We start from the raw sequence: 22,739 nt of genomic DNA on the forward strand, positions 1-22,739 counted from the left end.
ATTTTTCTACTTGATGCCATTGAGTTTGATACAAGTAATTGCGACTAAATTAATTTAAGTAAATCAAGTCACTCTAGTCAAATATAATGTTCAATTAGATTGGAATGTAATGATTACTCGCTATCGATAAATACATTATGAATTACATAAGATAGGCACCTACTCGTATTTCGATTATTATTATTATTATTAGGTAATAATGAGAAGACTTCGGCGTTTTGTCTAATTAACAAGAAAGTGTATCTTTTCGAAAAATCAATTGATTTAATCATTCACACCTTTTTAGTTCCGAATTTAGAATACCAGTGTAAAACTTTTCAAGAAAGATGCGTGCTTCATTTCTCGTGACTTGCGTGGCTAGACGGGACGACGCTCTTGAATGGATCGACGCTTCATTCGGATAGCCTAGTGACTCGTCGGCTCTTTCTGCCCGGCCGCCAAAACTCTGTGCGGTATATTTGCTTCTATTCTGACTAAAATTGGCAATCGATCTGTTTCTAAATGATGATAATTTTTTATTTTGTTATAAATTTCTTTGTATGTGTTTTCAAGATAATAAAATAACTGTTTTACTATCAAAAATATATAGACTTGTTTACTTACATTTTTACTTCCTTCAATAAAAATCAATTTCGATGTTTCACATCTGCCAGACGTCCAATTAGAATTTTATTAATTGGTTGTTTAGTTTGTGAAACATTTTGTCGAATAAGTCTACTTAATTTTTTTTTCAAATCAAGGAAGTTGTGAGTTTTGTTGCAAAATATAGTTGTATGGAATGAAATAGCTAGTTAGGTATATTATCAGAAATAAAGATGATAATCAACATACAATATTTGCTTTCTCTGCAAAATTGTTATAAATTTATCTTCGCTGCAAACGATTTTCTTCGTTTACTAATTTCTGTTCATAGTGTCGAAAAAGATTTTCACTTATTTGTTTTGACTAATTTATTTAATTCGTGATTCACGATAAAATTGAAATTTCAACCGAATGTTATAAATGTACTTACGTTTATCAATTTATTTACACATTTTCATGATTTTTTTTTTAATAGAATACTAGCTGAGGTCCCCGGCTTTGCACAGAGTTTTTCGAAATCAGACTTGAACAGTTGGTTTTGAAGGTACAATGTTTTGCATAAATCTCGAAATAAAACTGTGGTTTGTATAAAAACCGCCGCCTGTCAGACCATCGTCTTTGTATAAATAGATAGATAGATTACAATATGTGCCTTTTTTAAATTTTTAAATGTGAAACCGCACAAGAGTCCCAACTGCTCCCAACCGTCTGAATTGGGGTAGGTAGTGAGGATGAAGGCCTGAAACACGGCCAAAGCCATTTCATGCAAAGTTTCAATTCTGAATGGTGGTCTTACACCAGGGCGATACTGAGAGTATCTTCCACTCGGGAACGTGCCGCAAATATACTATATGTTGTTTTAAATTAATAGTTTTTGAAATAACACAAATTAATCAAATAAAATCTACATGTGCACTCTGGGATTCAAGCCCGCGACCTCCAGTTTGCTAGTCGAGAGCCTTACCCCTCGACCACAAAAGCCGTCAAGCAAATTTGGTAGTAAACTGTTATATAACCTAATAAGGACAAGAAATTTCACGCACATAACGAAGTTAATCAATTTAATATACCTATTAATATTAAAAATACATACCTATATTATGAATAATAAATAAATATTTAAATTTACCTTAGTTAAATATCCACAGAAAACTGTTCCCTTGTGCAGACAATGATCTTCAATCAATCAATTTTGAAATCTCATCATTCCAGTTTCCAAATTTAAATCAATTAAAAAATCTGACAACTCACAAAACTTAATACTGCATAAACACTAGATACTTATTAATTAAATACAATCAAAACTTGTATTTAATTAATTCACTCATTTCACTGATCACTTTTTCACCAAATTAATTTTTCCCAAATGCTTTTTGAAGGAACTATTTTCTTTGAGAGGGAATAATTTTAAACAAATTGCACTACTGTTCTCCTCGTTGTTCGGGAGTGTTCAACCGTTTTGGACGCAGGATGGAAGACTTCAATCAGTTCAATTAATAAGGAAGATTCACAGAGGGACCGGCCTGCTCTCGACTCGAAGCGTTCGTCAGAACTGAGCCCAACAATAATCATTCAAGAACATTAATTTCATTATCAAACAATGCGCGAACGGTCGAACTGACTCGACGGAAAACACGGGGTCGTTTATTTATTCTAACTACACACAAACAGTTTTCCGAGATAAGAGAAATATTTTCACATTAGTTATTAGTTACCGTATTTGGTGCTGAAAAATCACGTAACAACTTTCTACCAAATTGGAAAAGCATCTCTAAATAGTATATTATAATATCGCTATCCGAATCTGTCTGTTTGTGCGCTTAGTTCTTCTACTCAACGGATTTTGATATGGTTTTCTTTCGGAAGGTACATAAGATACATTCATATTATATTTATAGAGAAAAGTCGATGTTTTATAATCAAGTCGTAAACTATATATTTTCGGGGGTTACCGGATAAATCATCAAAATGATAATTCATCACATCTTTAAAAAGTTATATAAAGTCAAGGAAAGCGATGAAACAAAAACTTTCGTAAATAAATAGGTACCTACAGACAAATCTCTTTAAAGAGGACACTTTTGTATGTATTTATGCATATCTGTATATGCTGGTGCACGAATAATGAGTATTTCAAGGGCCTGCAATCCCGTTTTTAACCGGATTACGAATAATATTTTTTTCGAAAAACGAGTTTGAACAATGCATCATTCTGTGTGCGTAGGTACTGTGCTGTATTGGGGTCAACTCCAGTTGCAATACCAATTTCCCTTTTTTTCCCAAAGTTATATAATTTTTTTAAAAACGTTTTAAAGTTATTTTCAGTTAATTATAGTTTCAGTTATTGATATCAATGGGTATGACTAATCTTAATAGTTCTTGGTGTCCGGTAGTTGCTACGGTTAAACCAAAACTAAACACCGAAAACCACATTAAATTCACTAATTATTAAACTGAAATTCCGGCCCTAAGAGGAACAATGCGTGCAACACAGTAACATAAAGACACTTACTACATAAAGACACTTCACCACATTTGTCCTGATGATGGACTCTGTAATGCTGTCCGAAATGTTGGCTAAAGAAGGAGGAATCGCAACATGATACAGTAACTAAAAATCAGGATAGTAATTATTTTATGATAGTGACACCATATCACGAATGACGGTTTCATTTAGATTATTTTTTATATCACTTTAATGACACTTAATTAGCACATAAAAATCTTAATTAAAAATCACTTAATTTACAATATCTCGCTAGTAGGTAGGTACTTATTTTTAAATACGTCTATTTAAATTTAATTTTTTCTTGATTGAATAAATAAACTAATGAAATGGAATCTTGAAAGTGATACTTATCCCATTTCCCGACATCCGATCAAGCTGAAACTCGGCAGATATACTCGTTGTCGGTGACAATGCATTCTATCAACTTTTAGTGGCAATCACGCTTACACACTCGGAAATTTACCCATTTTTCCGGAATTGAATGACATTATACTATTTAATTTACAACAGTTAATATACGAAATAAACCTCGATTCTATTCAATTTTGATTTGACTTAAGTGGTAGCGCCGTTAGCTGTGTTCATTTATTTTACTCAATCCCTGGGGTGGAAGGTTCAATTTTCAGTCAAACCAATTTATTTTTAAAAATTTGAAAACACATTTTAAAAGATCACAGAAAAAAATTAAAATAGATGTGGTTCTATTTTTAAGATAGAAATAATATTATTCTAAAGAATTTGTTTCATTTGGTCGTGCCGTGTCTTTTACGGGCGTCACATTTCACAACTGTATACGACATTGTTACTATTAAAAAGACTACATTTGACTCCGTATATCATTCGAGTGCAAAAATAATGCTGAAGAAAGAACCACTTCTTCTACTATTCAAACATACCTCTAAACAATCCTGGAACTAACAAGAACAAACTTTGGAATTTTCAGAGAAATCGGTTCATTAGTTTTAGAGTTAATAGATACTAATTCTTCATTCATTGTTATATTGTACATAGATGACACTTGAATTCAGATCGAAGAATGTTTACATTTTTCTATCATTATTTGATTAGTAATTGTTTACTGGGTAAGTACCTTGTTCTTATTTAATGTTTATTATTTGATAAAAACAGATCGGCAAATTTTGCAAACACATAATTATTGATATACATTCGATCATTACTATTTGATGAGCATTTCTTGCAATGTTAAATATTATGTGTCTAAAGTGGAATAAAATCATTACTGATAGCCAAAGGCTATAATAAAGGTATTATAAACTTGTCCGGGGAAGAAAACCTGATACGAGATAGGTGCATCAAAACAAAATTCTCGATAAATTAATGACTGCATTTAAATATTAACTATTTTAAAACATTTAAATACAGACGTCATAATATGTAAATACAATGAAAGAATATGAATAAGTAAGGCTGAATAATTTAAAACTCTTTTCATATCTGATTACAGACGATCGGGCCATTTTGAATTGTTTACATTATTTAAACCGTCCCTGACAATGTGCATTCGTATATGTATTCTTAATGTGCCTTATATCACCACGAATACAGGTAATAGTCTTAAAAATCGCTTGACAAACGGAGTCTTTAGAGCAGTGGTTCTTAACCTTGTTAAAGGTACTGACCACCCTAGTTTCATATTTCGAACCCTTCACCGAACCCTTCTTAATTGGAAAAATAAAATATGATTTTTTCAAATTCAAATCATAGGTATATATTTATACATATGTGCGCAAAATGAACAAAACCATTAAAACGTGATTTTCACACGATAATTATACACGTTGTAAATGTGAATCCATATTATTTATATTCGTCCGACCAACTTCTTTTTTTGCTCGACATAGAATGAAGGGATTAAAACGTTAAGAAAGGTATCACACGACGTACTTTCACGACAGTTACAATTCGACTACTGGGCGCACCAAATTTCGATAGGCCAAGGCGATGTTGCGTGATTACCTGCAGCCAATGATGGACACGCGGGGTGTGTTATTACCTCCACCGAACCCGCGAAATTGACTTACCGAACCCCTGGGGTTCGATCAAACCCAGGTTAAAACTACTGCTTTAGAGTTTTAGCGCGAAAGTGGTTTTTATTTATTTTGTGAATAATTTTATTACAAAGAAAAAAAGTTAATCAAGGTAAACTCTCACAGTCATAAAAATGTATTTTTTATGTTGTTTCTTATATTATGCGTTCATACATTTCTAATGAAAAAACACAATTTTTAGTTGCTTACGCTTATGTTTTTTTTATGAAGTAATTAACAATTTTATTTTAATTCTACTCAAATGAAACGATAGAAAAAAACTTCAATTTATCCATAGTATGTGTTTTGATAACATTAAAGTTAATCGAAAATCGATTCTCGGTCCGTTTAAACTTTTGAACAAATTGTGATCAATGGAGGAGCATAACAACACGACCTTTATTTTTGACACCCGAAAAGCTGAAACGGGCCGAGAGTCAAAGTTTGACGAGGATGGCATTATTGTACTAGCAGGTTATTCAGAATTCTTTGAGAAACTCGTCGTTAACTCGTCATCTACTCTAAAACAAATACATAAATCAGACATCTTTATTTTCGGTACCAACCTATTGTTTGTTACACCAGATTTTTTTGCTTATTTCAAGAATCTCGTATCATATTTTCTCTCCCTCCTTTCAAGTATGAACTGGTATATTATCAAATATCCGTTTAACTACTTACTGTTTATTTATTTAAGTACAGTAAAATGGGGTAGCATAGATCAATTCTTAACTTTTAAACAAAAAAACTTTTTTGGTAAAACATTTGTGTCGGAAAATTTTATATCAAAATTATTGCTATCGAAATATTTATTTTTTAAATATATTTGTGTTTGGGGAGTCAAAAACATTGTGATCAAAACCACCTTTCGGAGTGGTGCCACTGTGATTTTTATGAGCCAAAAATGCGACATCAAAGTTTTAATGTGACTACTGATGATTTATTACAATATAAATGACTAGAGGAATTTTAAAAATGTTTTTTTCTGTCTGCACTGAAAAAAATGAGAATTGCTATTTTTTAAGAATCTATTGGTAATCCGGTTAAAAACGGGACTGCAGGCCTTTAATGAATTATTTAATAATAAAATGAACACTTAGTAAAATACGAAAATATTATCACGAAATCCAAACACGTGTTTCACAATATTTTCGCATTTCGTTATTAAGTAGGTATATATCAAAAACGCAGATTCCGATATATTAAATTTACTAAAAGTTTACCAGGAAACGGCTTGAAATTCAGTTTTAACCGGATTACCAATAATTTGAAGAGATTCTTAATAATTTTGCGATACTCATTTTTCTCCGTGTTGAAATATCTAAGAAGGAGCCATACAATTCAATAGACTATATATGTTTTAATATATCAAGAAACCAACTAATTTGATACTTTTTCGTTGTATCCACGTTGCTCGAAAGCGTAAGCCAAAACATGATTTGAAAGGGAGATATGGAAATAAGAATTTTAGATTGAGCGTGCTAATATTAAAAACCGATAATAATTAAGCGAAAATGGTAAAAATATTCAATAAAACAAAACTCGATTGAAATAGAGCAAAAATCTCTCGACAAATGCTTGAGTTGCATTTAAAAATACACTGTAATTATTTCATGCCTATAACATATTAAATAACAGAAAAACGTGTTTTTAACGATTTTCGGAGCTTTCTTTGCGTTTTTTTATATTGAGGGAATTTCATATAACTAACGTTTCGGTATAACAAATTTTTAGATAACATCAAAATAACTTTTTTAACTTAAAAATTTAAAGAGTTAACGAGAAACTTGTTATAAAATATATAAACATACATATTATTACATACATTTTTATTTTTTTATTTTTAAATAAATTATATCTAATATTTTAAATTTTAATGTAGATTCTCCTATAAGTGTACTATGTATTATAAGTTCACTACTTGTAAACACATAACCTAACATAACTTCATCTCTTTATGTTCTAAATCTTAATCTAATTCCTCCAACACGTTATCAGGTAACTGGTTTACATTGTCCAATGCTACTCACTTACCAAACTTATCTCATACACTGTAAATCCGTATATATTATGTGTTACCAGGTTAATCCCTCCCTAAACACGAGAATTTCTCAATTAGGGAGGTATTGTTACCACTAATATTATATATTATATATATTGGTTAATTTTGTATTATATGTATATTGGTTAATAAATAAAAAAATAAATAAAAAATAAAAAAAATCGGTAAATTCCAAATATAATATATGCTACTAGGTTACTTTTTCTACATTGTCACACTACAAACAAAAAAAACTCCCTTTCTACTTTTCATTACTACTAAATACCTAACATATATCTTATACTGTAAATCCGAATGCAATATATGTTACCATGTTAATCTTTACAAAGCCGCTACTACTGTAAAAAAATAAATAAAAATTTATATGTATATATATTTAAATTTAAATTTTTCTTCATTACACAACTTAGTTGCAGAGAAAATTTAATTTTTTTGTTTTGTATTTATGTACATTTCTTAAGGAATAATATGAACTGCACCTGTCAATTTGTCTGTCCTGGAAAGGGAAACATTCCTAGTTCGACAGGCAAAGCTTCGTTATATGTAATTTGTACTTTATTTTGTATCTATCTATAAATAAATAAACAAAATAAATAAATCCGTAGAAATTGGGTATGCTGGGGCTTAAAAGAAGCGCGTAGTGTCGGAGAGGTAGCGAGAATTATTGTAAATATCCGCGATGATCAAAGTCGCCCCCCTAATCAAAAGTCGCCCCGTATTACGGAAGATAGCTATTCTTTTCTACAAAAAATCCATACAAAGCATCGGTTTTTTTATCTATCTAGCTTTTAGGTCCAATTTAGTGATTATTCTGAATTCTCACTAAACTTGACTGATTATTTTTTGTACCTACTGGTAAAGTGACTTTCGAACAAGTTCACTCATAGTTATGTCAAAGATCAAACTGCTCCAAGAAGATAATGAGTAATAGGTATAATACATTATCTCCAGACTTAATAATAATAATAAATTTGTTATTAAATAGTCCTCTATTACCAATTGGAAAAAGTACTTCAATGATTGTATATTGTTGATTAAGATAAGTAGGTCAGCCATGTCACTTATCAAATGTAAAACAATAATTAAACAAAGAAGAAATCTGTTTAGGTAGGTAGGTACATTAAGTAGCAAAAACCATTTAAGGCGATACAGTACCTTACCTTACCATTAACATATTTTACCTAAAACGGTTTGTAAATTTTAAACTATAAAATTAGTGGTAAGCGCAAGATTTTATTTTTCTCGACGATGAATTAGCAACTTCCCGAGATATTCATTTAGAAACATCTGAGATGTTAGTAATTAATACTTTTATCCGTTTAATTTCAATTTTCTAGGCCTGTTAGAGCAAATTCGACCTTAGGTCAGTTCAATGCGCCGGGCCGCGCGTCGAATGTTGTTTTACACGACTACGTAACTTATTTCGTTAAGATTCCCAATTTATTTTAGAGAATTGCTATGGTAAATTCAAAGGTAGGTCTGACCAATACACCAGGGCTGCGCGTCACATATTTCTGTGCATGGCTTCTTCACCTACGGCTAGGGAATGCAATCCCGGTATACCGGGATCCCGAAATACCGAGATCCCGCAGACATTTTGCGGGACTAATCTCGGTCGAAAATTTTGCGGGATCCCGCTGGACTGGCGGGATTACAGAGAAGCTTCTACAACTGCATCGACGTCCAGTTCTTTCACATCGGCTCATTGTGAACCTCAACCATCAACAAATAAAATCACTGACCATTTTTCAAGCGAAAACAATGCCGTCGAAAATGGTATCTAAAGATGGTTTACCATTCCGAGTTTTCTGTACCTCGTCGGATTTGCGAGAACTTTTTAAAGTCGGGGGTTTTAACTTACCAACATCGTTTAATTCAATCAAATTAATGGTAATGAATTACGGCAAGACACTAAATATGATCGTTTTTCAAGATCTTTTAAAGCTGAAAGAGAGCAACTACAGATTTACCCTCACTTACTCTGAATTACTTCGAGTCCGGTGGATTAAAAGGCACATACCTTCAACTCAATTACAATGCGCTAATGACTATTGTGCCAACTAGCATGGAAGCTGAACGAGCTTTTTCAGCCGCTGGATACCTTGTGTCCAATAACAGAAGCCGTTTATCAGATGACACAATTAATACTTTAACTTTTTTACGAATCTATTTCCAAAATAATGGTTAATTAAACTTGTGAACGTTATTATTTAAATTTAATTTTCAGTTCAGTTTCAGTGCCGGCAATCCGGGCGTTTATTTTATTATCATTTGTGTACATAGATTTCTTTTACCCACCTCACTAGACAAAATCTGTTCCGAGGCGGGTATGTTATGTAAATTTATGTCTTATCTTATTTTTTGCCAATTTATGACTTAAACTTTACCTATGTCTAACTAAAGGTATACCTATTAATAAATCATTTAAAATGTCTCAAAGAACTTGTTTTATTATAGGTATACGTTTAAAACTCTAAAAACAAGGTTGGTAGATCTAGGTATTTATTATACGATTGATTAGATATCTAAGTCCACTCTGCTGGATCCCGCAAATACCTGGATCCAGCGGGACTAAGATTGTTCAGTCCCGCAAATACCTGGATTGACATTTTCTTGCGGGATTGCATTCCCTACTTACGGCGTTACGGCCCCGCAGTAAGCGTTCAAAGATGGTTTGCAAGGGAGATATGTTAATACGAATGTGAGAGGGAGCGCGCTAATATTAGAAAACTATAATAATTCAGCGAAAATGGTGAAAATATTTAATAAAAAAACGACTCGTTTGAAATAGAGCAAAAATCTCTCGACAAATGCTTTAGTTGCATTTAAAGATACATTGTGAATTTTTTCATGCCTATAACTGCTTCTCCACTTAGGACCTAAGTGGAGAAGCACTTAGGTCATCGTTAAGATTCCCATTTTTTATGCCTGTAACAAACCACATCATAAGCGAGCTATATTTTCGTGGCTATTCCTATTTCAGCATATCGCTCACCATACTTTTCCATTGGTAATGTATGATATGATGAAATAGATCAAGCCGTAATGTGTCACCTACGTTAGGGTATTGGGTCGTCTTAGCGGTGAATCATCATGAAAATTTCACACTTTTGAGGAATTTTATTATTATTTTCAGCTGCCAATATGATGTCCATTGCAATCACTGCAGAAGATGATAATACTAATAAATCTAAACGTAACGTGAAACAGAACAAAACACTGACAAGTAAAAAGATAACGGTTACAACTAGGAATTGAACTCAGGATCTCTTGTCTTACGAGTCAGGCGTCCGGCCATTGGAACCAATTTATTAAGCGTTTTTGTCAATATCATATTTTAAATTCAGAATTAATAATATCATCTTGCAACTAATTATTCACATACTTTTGGCAGTTAAAATATTTAACTATCCAAACCAAACCTAACTACAGGGTTTTCCAATAAGAGGTGTTATTTTGAATAGCCCGCTATTTCGGTAGATGTTACTTTTGAAGCTGTCATTTTTAGACATTTGACAAGTAGAAACTACGCTATTAATAAAAATGGAACGATACACGCTTCAACTAATTGAAATTGTTAAAATTCACTTGAGTGAATCAAATGCAAATCATCTTGAGTGATGAGTCCCATTTCCATCTCGGTGGCTTCGTCAACAAGCAAAATTGTCGCATCTGGGGCTCGTAAAACCCAAGAGTTATTGTTGAAAAGCCTCTCTATCCTCAACTTGTGACTGTTTGGTGCGGTTTATGGTCCGGCGGAGTCATTGGACCTTACTTTTTTGAAAATGAGGCTGGAGCAACAGTTACGGTGAATGGATTGCGCTATCGAGAGATGATTAATGATTTTTTATGGCCGGAATTGGATGGTATTGATCTGGACAACGTTTACTTTCAAAAACACGGCGCTATGTGCCACACAAGCAACGAATTATTGGAAAACCCAGTACATTGATTATATAAAATATTATAAAGCATTATAGTATAAGGGAACTAGGTTACGTTAGGTTAGGTTAAGTTTATGGGCCAGTTTTTCCATCACTTTTAATGACTTTAAATCATTTTTCAAAAATGTGTTGAATTTACAATCTCTTGAGTTGTCATTGAACCTATTATAATACGAACTAATAGGTTGGTGAATAGCTCCACTTTTGTTCAATTGAATTAAAAAACAAATTAGTGTTGAAACTAGAGATTGCAATCTGGGTAATCCGGAGTTGGAAAAATCCGGATTTTAAATTATAAAATAAAGTTATTTGCAATACGGGGTCATATGAAATGAATGCGTCCAACGGGCTAAGAGACGTGCAATACTTAATATTTAGAAATATCAAAAAATGGATTAAAAAATATACATACTTTTTCAGGATTTTTTACTATTTTATTTCTTGCTATAAAGCAATCCTGATGAACTATGAAATTAATTTATAGACAGAAGGAATTTACGAAACATAAGCGGGAGGTTAGGTATACAATTTAACATATTTTAAGAGATATCATTTTTTTAAATTTAAATGCACAAAAATAAAGAAGAGAGGTGATTTAAAAAATATATATATTTTTTTTTTTTCAAACACAACTATATTTCAAAAAGCCATTATAGTATATAACAACCTTCCACGTAGCATCAAACAAATAACCGACATACTTAAATTTAAATCATCACTAAAAACATTTCTTTTAAACAAATGTCACTACACCTTAAATGAATACCTTACATAAATTAAATACCTCTGTTTTTTTAATTTACATACATTTGTTAACTTGTAATTGTTGGGTTATGTAATATAATGTGTATTTGTTGGGTTAGCTGGAAGAAATGGGATGTAACCTATAAGCTATAATAATAATAATTGGATGACTTGAATAGCGCCGTTTTTGTGCAAAATCACCTCAATGGCGCTGTACCATTTGTACTCTTTTTGTGCAGTAAATATTTTTTTAATTTGAATTTTTGATTGATTAATGTAGACAAAAGAAACAAATGTAACTGAAAATATACAACCAAACTTAACAAATATATAAGCACAAACCCAAAATAAAACTTTACGAAAAAAAATACTTAAAAAATTTGTTGAAAAGCATATTATATTATATTGATGTTGGACATATTTAAAAAAAATAGAGTAGTAATGCGTAAATGATAAGTTTTCCACGCCGATTTTTATTTTATTGATAGGTAAGTGCTTATAAATACGTGTCTGCAGAAATACATTTACAAAAACCGTTGTATTAATTATAATTTATGAGATTGTCGAGAAGAGAAAAAAAACAATTAATTATAATCACCGAAGTAGGAAACTATTAGAAAAAATTATTATAAAAATATTTTTTTATAAAGTAGAATAAAATAACTTGTAAATACATAAGTAATTGTAAATTTACAAAAAAATATATTGTACTAGCAAGAAATTCATAGTGAAAAATTGCAACTTCTCTACCATCAAAAAGAGACTAGGGTGAATATAAAACCAATAACCAAGTTTTTGCAGCACGCAAAAATAATATAAATTATATTATGTAAAAACATATAAAATTAAACAGGTGAAATAGGTTACGTTAGATTAGTTGTAAATAATTAATTCATTGTTCATTATGTTGTTATGTCGAACGGTAAAAACGATGGTTTAATTATTTACATCCTAACCGAACCTAACCTAACCTAACGTAATTTATTTCACCTGTTTAACATAGTTTTTTCTTCATCGCTTCTCATGACTTTATATCAATTTATTTTCAAAAGTGTGTTGATTTGTTACTATGTTGAGTTTTCCGGTTACCAAAAAACAATATGCAATATTTTTTGTTTATGCAATCAAGGAAATGTCATACATATTTTTTTCTTGCGTTCGTGCATCTTTTTAGTGCAAATCATAATGATTAGACATGAAATACTCCGAGGACAAAATGGGTCAATGTTTATTTCAACAGAAAATGCCCAATTTCTTCCCATTCGGTTGGTAACATTGATATGGCACGTGTCTCCGCAGCGCAGTGTCCAGTGTCTACAGCGAAAAAAAAATTATCTCTTTTATTTTAAACCAAATAAAGAATTAACACCAACTATCACCTCTTTCATTTTAGGAAATACCCACATTTATAGCTACCGGAAAATGTATTTTGATGCGTAATAGTTTTTTTAAGGAAATTATACGGAGAACCACATAGAACTACTACATACACATGATAAATTAGGATTCATTTCTTAGTGGTTTGTTTCTGGTGTCGACAGCTCTACAGACCTCGCCATATGCCGATCGGGTAGGACCGACATTTATATCGTATATTAACCGCTGAAGTGTCATTCAATTTCAGAGAAATACTATATGTTGTACGTGTTGTGTGTGTACGTGATTGCCACCGAAATTGGTAGAATGTATTGTCATCGACAACGAGTATACCTGCCGAGTTTCAGCTTGATCGGATATCGGAAAGTTGGTTAATTTCCGCTTCCAAGATTTACATTCATTCCTTACCGAAAACAAAAGTGAAATTCAGTTAGATGTATATAATCAAAATGGAGGTACCTACCTATTATAGTTGTTTTTAACGGGATGATTTTGATTCATACACTGGCTGACGTATTTCACACATCATTTAATATTACTTCAACAATATATTTACACGGATTCATAAATGATTCGATTCACTGTCCACAAATGCAAAACATCGTGCGATTGCCTAATTATTCGGCAAACATGGACGACTTGTACAAGTGTTTATTCGATAGACAAACACATTAACTACAAATACATACTTATATTGGTGCTAGAAAGTACAAAAGATATAACTACCCACTTACATTAGCACATCTTCTTAGTTATCACAGTTATCAGCCTTGCTAAAACAACAACAAACTGTGATAGAGTGTCTTGATTTAGTAATGATTCAATGACTCAAATACAAACATTTAATTTGCTAGTCATGTTCGACTTCAATTATTATATCCTTTTTTCTCATAGTTTTTACGAAAGAAATGTAATATAATATAAGTTATTTTTACATTTATTACAAATCAGGTAATTGTTTGAAATGGAAACCCACTTCTGCATAATTTGTATGTGGCTAGTAAGTACTACAAATAATTAATCAAAATTATTAATGAAAATATAAGAACTAGAAACTTTAAATTAATATTGGAATAATAATTTTTAATTAATTTTGAAATTTTAAAGTTTATTTTTCATCCGAATACTTTGAAAAATAGTGACAAATTTTATTTTGGTCAATTATAACTATTATACCTGTTCTGAGGTCTAGTGTGATCAGATATGATTTATTAACCCGTAAGAATATTCAATAAATAAAAATAAGTTTTTGTTTAGGTAGATGTTAAGACAATCCATGATAAAGTGAAAAAACTCAGTAGAAGTAATGGCAAAACGAATGTATAAGGTCGACACTGCAGTTGCAGTGCTTCGTGACGTGCGTTGCATAATTATTCAACACTGCACAATTGCAGGGTTCCGTCTCCTAAGGGTTAACAATGAATTTATAGAAACAATAGACCGGTCGGTGGCTGAGTTGACATTACGTTTTGGACCCATCCAGGCGTAGTGTGTTCAATTCCTCCACTGGCTAAGTCCCTCATCACAACACAAGCAACATTTTCCACTTACTGTGGTGGTAGTAGGAGATTTTCAAATATTTTCGGGTTATTCGTGACCCGGAAATGTTTATATGTATTTATTTAAATATTACATTTAATTACAATAATGACGTATTGCCCATCTCACTAGGTGTGGAACGCCTGTGTTGAGATGGCAATTTACAGAGTGGTTGTTAACCTTGTTTTTGTTTACACAATATTATGAAAATGCCAGATAAAATAAAATCAGTATTTTATTTTATTTTCTTTTATTTAAAAAAATGATTTATAAATAATGACAGAAGTATAAAATGGTTATTATGATGTTTGAGTTTTGAAGCATGAACAAAAATGAATATGCTACACTGCCGATGACCTATCAAATATGATAGGATGCCTGGCAGATGTGAATTATCGAAATTGATTTTTATTGAAGTGAAAATGAAAATAAAGAAGTCTTTATATTTTTGATAGAAAAACAGTTATTTTATTGTTATTAAAATATAAACAAAAAAATATATTACAAATTAAAAATTCGCCATCGGTTAGAATAGATCCATCGCCAGTTTTAGTGAGAATATAAGCAAATATCAGAGTCTAGACTGGCCGAATGAAATGTCGTACCGTAAAAGAGCGCTGTCCCGTTTCCGTGCAAGAGCGTCATCCCGTCTTGCCATGCTTGCTACGCAAGAGTCGATTTTACCCCCTAGGCTCGCCAAAAGATGCTTCGCAGCAATATTGTATTTGTGTGATACATATAGATAAGGAAAACTAGTTATTTTTTTATTTATGTTTTGTTTGTATACAAACTCATTTTTTTCAGGAGAGGCATACAAGTTGGTACAGTATTAGATTGAATCACTGTTCAATATTGTATTATATGCTTTTCTTGAAAGAAATGAAGTTTTATACCGACTAAACTATTTATTTATATTGCGTATGTACGGGCGCAAAAAAATAATTCGTCTTAAGGCGATGCACTACGTCGTGTAATATTTTAAATTGAGCCGCTACCAATAATAACCCTTACGTAGATGGCGATAAGGTTTAAATTCCCGCTTAATACCATCCGCCTGTTTTGATTTATGCAAGAAAAAAAACATTGCCAAAAAGTGCCTTTTATTTTATTTTGAGGATGTTCAGGCATAAATATTTTTTTTCGATCATTTTATAAATAACTTAATTTGCCACATTATACAATAAAATCATAACCGAAAATCGGTTCGTAAGTATTAAGATTTTTTAACTTTAAAGCAGTTTTCATAAGCCTTATACATTATTTTTTTCTGGGCTTATAAAAAGAAATATAAAAAATACTCGATTATTTCAAAGGCCAAGATGTATTCTACTCGCAGTATTTAATTAAATCATCTGAAACATTTCTAGGCGACCAAATTTTCAATCCAAAAACACAGGTTTTTTTCATTACTACGTATGGAATCGTCTTAATATTTTAAAGCATAACTTACCAAAAGCGTATTTTAATTAAATAAATAAATTAACGTCATCTATGAATGCGTAGACTTTAACCTTCGTGACATTTGAGTTATACCCCGAAATTGCATTATTTTTGATGATCATGATCGCGATATGTATTGGGTAAAAATACATCATTGGTAAAATCCCTATTAATACGACGGTGTTGATGAAAAACTTTCACTGACAGTTTTATAAAAATTATTCCGATGTCATTTACCATCCGGTGTTATACATATAACGTATTTCAGTAATTACTTGTAAATATTACAAAAAGTTTTTTTACATTAGCTCAACACAAAAGACCCTGAGGCAAAAATCTAGCACAGGGCCTAAGTCATCTTTGGGATGCTTTATGGAGGGTCTTTTTAGGGAAAGGTAGGAGAGAAAGTTCTGGGAAGGAAAAAGGTAAGAAGAGTGGGTAGGATTTGGGGGTCAATATTTCTAGGAGTGACGGACATGTGAATCCATCCCTCCTGCTGCAGTGCAAGTCGATGGGTCGAGAGAGTCCGCTGGAGAAGTCAAAAGGAATCCCTCAACCAGTCTCTCCCATCAGTGCAGTGGGTAAGGAAATGCATCTGCTGCCAAGACCTAGACAAACATCACTCTATGAACCCGGGCACCCATTCTAAGTCACCAAACGTAGCAAACCACTTGGGTTGACCTATGGCAGGGGTGTTGGTTATTCAATAAATGGTTCCCGAGGCGGCGGTACCCTTACTAGCCTCCAAAATTACAATAACGAGATACACGGACACGGGACGAGAAATTCTAAGCAAATTAGATTGCCAACAAGAAAAAAAAACAAGCACCCAAAAATCTCTGATATAACCAGGCCGTTCAACTCTATAACAAAATCCCGAAGGAAATTGCTGTGATAGAAAATATTAATAAGTTCAAAAATGAATTAAGAAAATATGTCTATCTCAATTATTAATGTTTCTTTTTTTTGTGACTTTAGTGAAATATTTAAAGAAAGATTATGTTTGCCAAACAATGTACATGTTTATATGTTTATAAAACTATTAGCACACACGAAGATGTGAGCTAACTTAAGATTAATAAATAAATAGATAAAATAAATAAATAAAATTGAAAACAAGTAGAACATATCGCGTATTAATGAGACGATTTCTAATAATGGCATAATCTATACGAATAAATTACCTAGCTACTTTTCTAGCCTGTACTGGTTTATATTAGTTTTAAACTAGTCTATTTACGTTTTAGGTATGTTTTTGTGAACAAACAACCAACCAAGAACGAAGAAAATATTGATGCTTTTTCTTTCATGTGCAATCGCCGGAAAAAATGTTTTTTGGGCTTGCTCATGTAATACAGAGGTACCGGTAGGGGTGCCATAATAAATCAACACAATGATAATTCAACACACCTTTAAAAAATGATATAAAGTCATTAGAAACGATGAAAAAAATTTTTTTTAACCTAACCTAAGCTACTTAACCCAGTTAATAAAGTTTTTGTTTCATCACTTTCCATGACTTTATATAACTTTTTAAAGATGTGATGATTTATCCGGTCACCACGGGTAATGGTATGGGTCAGACCGCTCATATAAAATAATAATTTAACTATGTTATGCAAAACACCCAATCTGGCGTTATAAATGTAAAGAACTAAAGTTTGCTAAATGTAAAGAACAAACAGTTTATTTTTATAAACATCAACAAAGTTACTTCACGTTGCTCTGTAACTACTTTCATAGTACCTACAAGTACTTATTTTGTACTCTTGTTTATTATATAAACGTATTGAACTCATTTTTTAGATAACTTGTATTGTACCTGCTTATAGCGTTCATACTCAATTTATAATGTTATGTACTATTCACATATATTATTGTACTCCTGAACATTTTTTCTATAACAATGTATACATGTAAAGGTCTTCAAGCCAACAGAATGTTTTTTTCATCGTTCGCATTCTAGAAGGTGTTGCAATGCGTTATCGCAGCTTATCTTCTGAAATATTTTGTCATAATCAATTGGAAAGGAAACAGTTCCCTGATATTTAATTTCCTGATTCTGCCAACAATAAAAAGTATATATATATATGAGAGTTACTAATCCTAAGGACATATTTATATTACTAATTCGTCATGCTTGTTTTTTTTTGTTCATCAACTCTGGTCGTATCCCGAACTGAGAAAGGTTGTTACAATGACTCATGTATGTATGCATCATGTACCTTGTGCACCACTGAATAGGAAACCCCTAGAATTGTAATCTATGCCTATTTGAATGAAAACTGATGTCCTCAACTTAAGACGAGACAATACATTAAAACAACGTCGGAATATTAAGCCCCCGCATATCCAAATTTATACCGATTTATAACAAGTTTCTCGTTAACTCGTTATTTTATTTTTAAGATAATATCTATACATTTTTATGCCGAAACGTTAATTACATGAAAATCCCTCGATAGAAAAATATCGCAAAGTAAGCATGGAAAATTATTGTAAACACATTTTGTTCTGTTATTTAATATGTCATATGCATGAAAAAATTCACAGTGTATCTTAAAATGCAACTCAAGCATTTTTCGAGAGATTTTTGCTCTATTTCAAACGAGTCGTGTTTTATTAAATATTTCCACTTGTTTCACTTAATTATTATCCTTTTTTAATATTAGCGCGCTCCCTCTAACATTCGTATTTACATATCTCCCTTTCAAACCATCTTTGAACGCTTACTGCAGGGCCTTAACAACGTAAGTAAAGAAGCCCTACACAGAAATATGCGACGACAGTCCTGGTCACGATGGACGGACCTACGGTTGACTTTGCCCTAGCAGGCCTAGAAAATTTTCCGTGGGGTTTATTTTAATTATATCTGATGAACGTATTACTAAGATCTCAGGTGTTCTATACGAATATCTCGGGAAGTTTCATTCATTAATTCATCGTGTAGAATAATAACATCTGGTCCTTACCGCTAATTTAATAGTTGAAAAACGTTTTATAAAATTTTCAAACCGTTAGGTACATAAAATATTTCAACGGTTAGGTACTATTTTTATTAATCTTAAATATAAATAACTTACATCAGTAAGAATCAGTAAAAAAAAACAATATTATCGTTACGATGTCGTCTTAACATCTAATACCGCGCCCTTGGGATTTTTCTAGCGCAGGCCGGGCAAGCGCCGTTTGGCTCCAGAGCCGGCCCCGTCCGTAGTGAGGGTAAATTGACCTTATTTCGGACACGGAAACATTCATCTGTTCAGTGACAAGTGACAAGAATGATACGTAAGGAGTAGGTACCTACCTACTTAAATGTGTACGAGGAATGGCTCCCACAGTCCCATAAAGCTGAAGAAGTCTTTAATTGGGTTCAATTGAATGATCTCCTTCAACGAACTAAATTTCGCATTTTGCAATTGGACGCAGTGACGAATTCTTCTAACCTACGAGAATCGATAATAATATTATGCCACAGATATATTTTTTGTATTTTAATATGCAGGTACCTGCTTAAGTACCTATTATTTAAATTATTTATCAATTGTAAGTAGGTACTATATTGAGAAAGTAATAATCTTGTTTTACGTAGGCAAATTCGAATGATGTGACATTATAACATTAACTCTGTATCAATATGGTTTTTCAAGTACCTACCTAACTTCTTACCTACCTATCAGTAGCTGAGTGAAATATTTTTAGGGAATCAATTAGTGTTTTGAGAACCAATTTAATTTTTAAGACCTTTACAACACTAGACGTAGGTACCTACTTACATTTATCACATACATTTAAATGGGCTTGACATACGTACATAATAAGTCGGTCAAAATGACAAATAAAATATTTTTTCCACAAAATCTACAGTCCCGACTGCATACATAAGTTTGTTGATTTAAATGATTTTATATTTTGATATAAGCCACGCGCATGTCCTATAATATCTACATATTTTGGAATAAAGCTAATCATTTGGCAAAACTACGTTTTATCACTTGATTAGAAATATATTGAGGCAAAAATGGTATTTTAATATTTTAAATAGTCCCGTCTACTATTTTTAACATTGAAATATAAAAAATGAAGTTTTGTGGTTGAAGCATAGATATTCAAATCGAAAGACCAGCCCACCAGGGAAAGAGGAATAAACCAAGTACGAGGAGTGGGGAAGGGGAGTGACCTTTCTGTAATTTGTCAATAAATTAAACTGACAGTACCTACACAGGCAACTAGCATTGTAATATCACCATTACTAGTCCTTTTTACGATGACACCCAAATTGCAGGCTGCTTAAAAAACAACTACCAATCCCAAATCGGGTAAATAAAAGTTCGGGCTTGTTTCCAAAAATGAATATTTTGTAACACTATTTAGTTGGACACTGTGTTATAATTTACCCACCTCGCTCATTTTAGTGTACTATTTTTTTTTAATTATTACATAATTACCCGATTTGAAGGCGATTCGGTTAATTAAACTTTTTTCCTGATTATTGACTATTTTTAACTGATCAGAAAATCAAAAGTTCCACAATGGACTGCGCTTCAAACCGTTACCTTACTTTAGCGAACGGCGGTTAACGTACGACTAACTAAAACTAATGTCGTAGTTTATTCAAAACATTATCGAACCTTCCTGATGTCAAAAATATGATCCCGTGGTTCGCCTCCAACTCGTCGAAATGATACCCAGATTTCATGTTAGAGCAAGTCTATAAATTTGGATGTCTATGGGTTGAAGGTAGGTGTGAAATGGTACCTACTTATAAAATTTCTAAAGAAGAATTCGGGGAACTTATTTAAATTCAAATTGTTTTCGGCTACCCAATCACAAGCAGCACACCATTCTTTTTGACTGGTGTTTGAAGAAATAATATCTTTTTCAATCTTCAACACTTAACATTCTTAACTTTTAGAAAAAACATTTATGTTATATCAAGCAGCTATATTTTTTCTATTCCATGCCAGTGGTGTTTGGCCATTAGGTGAAGCAACCAATTTGTTTTAATTGACTGCAGACCCAGGCTTGTGTATATTTTCATTCTATTAAGGTCAACACTTTGTTCCTTGAGATTGTCACGAGCTTGGAGATGTTTTTGAGCCAAACGTTTAAAGGGCCTAACATTCTGTTAAAAATTAAAATTATCATCTTTGAATCTTCCGAAATAATTTACTGATTGTAAATTGTCTAATAAAAATACCACAAGTAGTCACAAACGTCTTGGTCTAAATTCTGATCAAGCCATTTTGTTTTTTTTTTTATATATCTGTGCATAAGCATATAAAAATGTTTCAGCCTGTAAAATAAATGACAATTTTTTTCCTGACATCCTTACCACAAACTTTGTTTCTAAATGGTTTTAATTTCTTAAGTTTGTTCTTCACATTATGATTAAAATAATTAAAATTTTGGGACTGATCTACAGAAAATAAAATTTGATTTTTGGGGATTTTTGTTGGTCTGTCGGCGTGACGCGGCTATTTCAACCTTACCGTCACCTGCACAAGCTTGCACAGCGCGGTGTAAACTGTAAACAGTGCGCCCTAAAGTTAGTAGGTACTTATGGAATTCAACACTTCGCTTGTGTGAAAGCACTTTAAAATTTATTATTATGTACCCTTACAATTCAGGCACATTATTTCTGGGTATAATAATAACATTCTAATTTTCGCATCTAACGCCTAAGCTTCTTCTTTCCGCTTTGCATTCTTGTTGTAATGTTTGACTTGTGTGTTTCGAGAGGAATTTTCAATGCGTGTCTTTATTTTGTAAAAAAACAACATTTATTCATAAAAATAATTGTACCATATTTTGTTTTAAAAAATCTCTTAATCCGTAGGGGATGTAATTTTATTTTTAAATCATGAAAGTACTTGATAAATATCACAATTATTACTTTAATCTAATAAATAATTTGGTATTCTTAACTCAATATTTTTTATTCCATCATTTATAGTCCCCATCGCTTTAACCCTTTCATCTCCAGTGTTAATTCAAATTAACACGAACTTTGTGATTTTTTTGCGATTTAGAAAAGCCATGTTTTGATTTTTTTATAGCTTGTAATCTTTTCTGTGGTGTCTATTTTTTCCGCTCGGTTGAAATCCTTATTCCCGCCACAAATAGGATAAATATTTTGACATCTGCTGATTGTGAGTTTCATCGAATTTCTGCCGTCATTGATTACTTCAATTAAGGTGAGATATCAATATTTTCTACTCGAATTACAAATATTTTTTTATACGCATAAAGATGTGGTCTATAATAATAACATCAGTTCAATTCACTGTTCGATGTCATTTGCCAGAAAATCGTAAATGAATTTCAATGTTCATTCAAATTAACACTGGTAATATTATAATACTAATGCACATATTTTCGACTAGTATGGTGAATTTTTAAAGATTATATCTTTATTTCTGAATGAATTTTAGTTAAAATGTTATTTGTTTCAAACCTATGAGGTTATCACTACATTGTAAATGTGCATTTTG

The sequence above is a fragment of the Hesperophylax consimilis genome, chromosome 3, assembly GCF_061612785.1.
Source record: "Hesperophylax consimilis isolate HC1 chromosome 3, BYU_Hcon_1.0, whole genome shotgun sequence".
Lineage (NCBI taxonomy): Eukaryota > Metazoa > Arthropoda > Insecta > Trichoptera > Limnephilidae > Hesperophylax > Hesperophylax consimilis.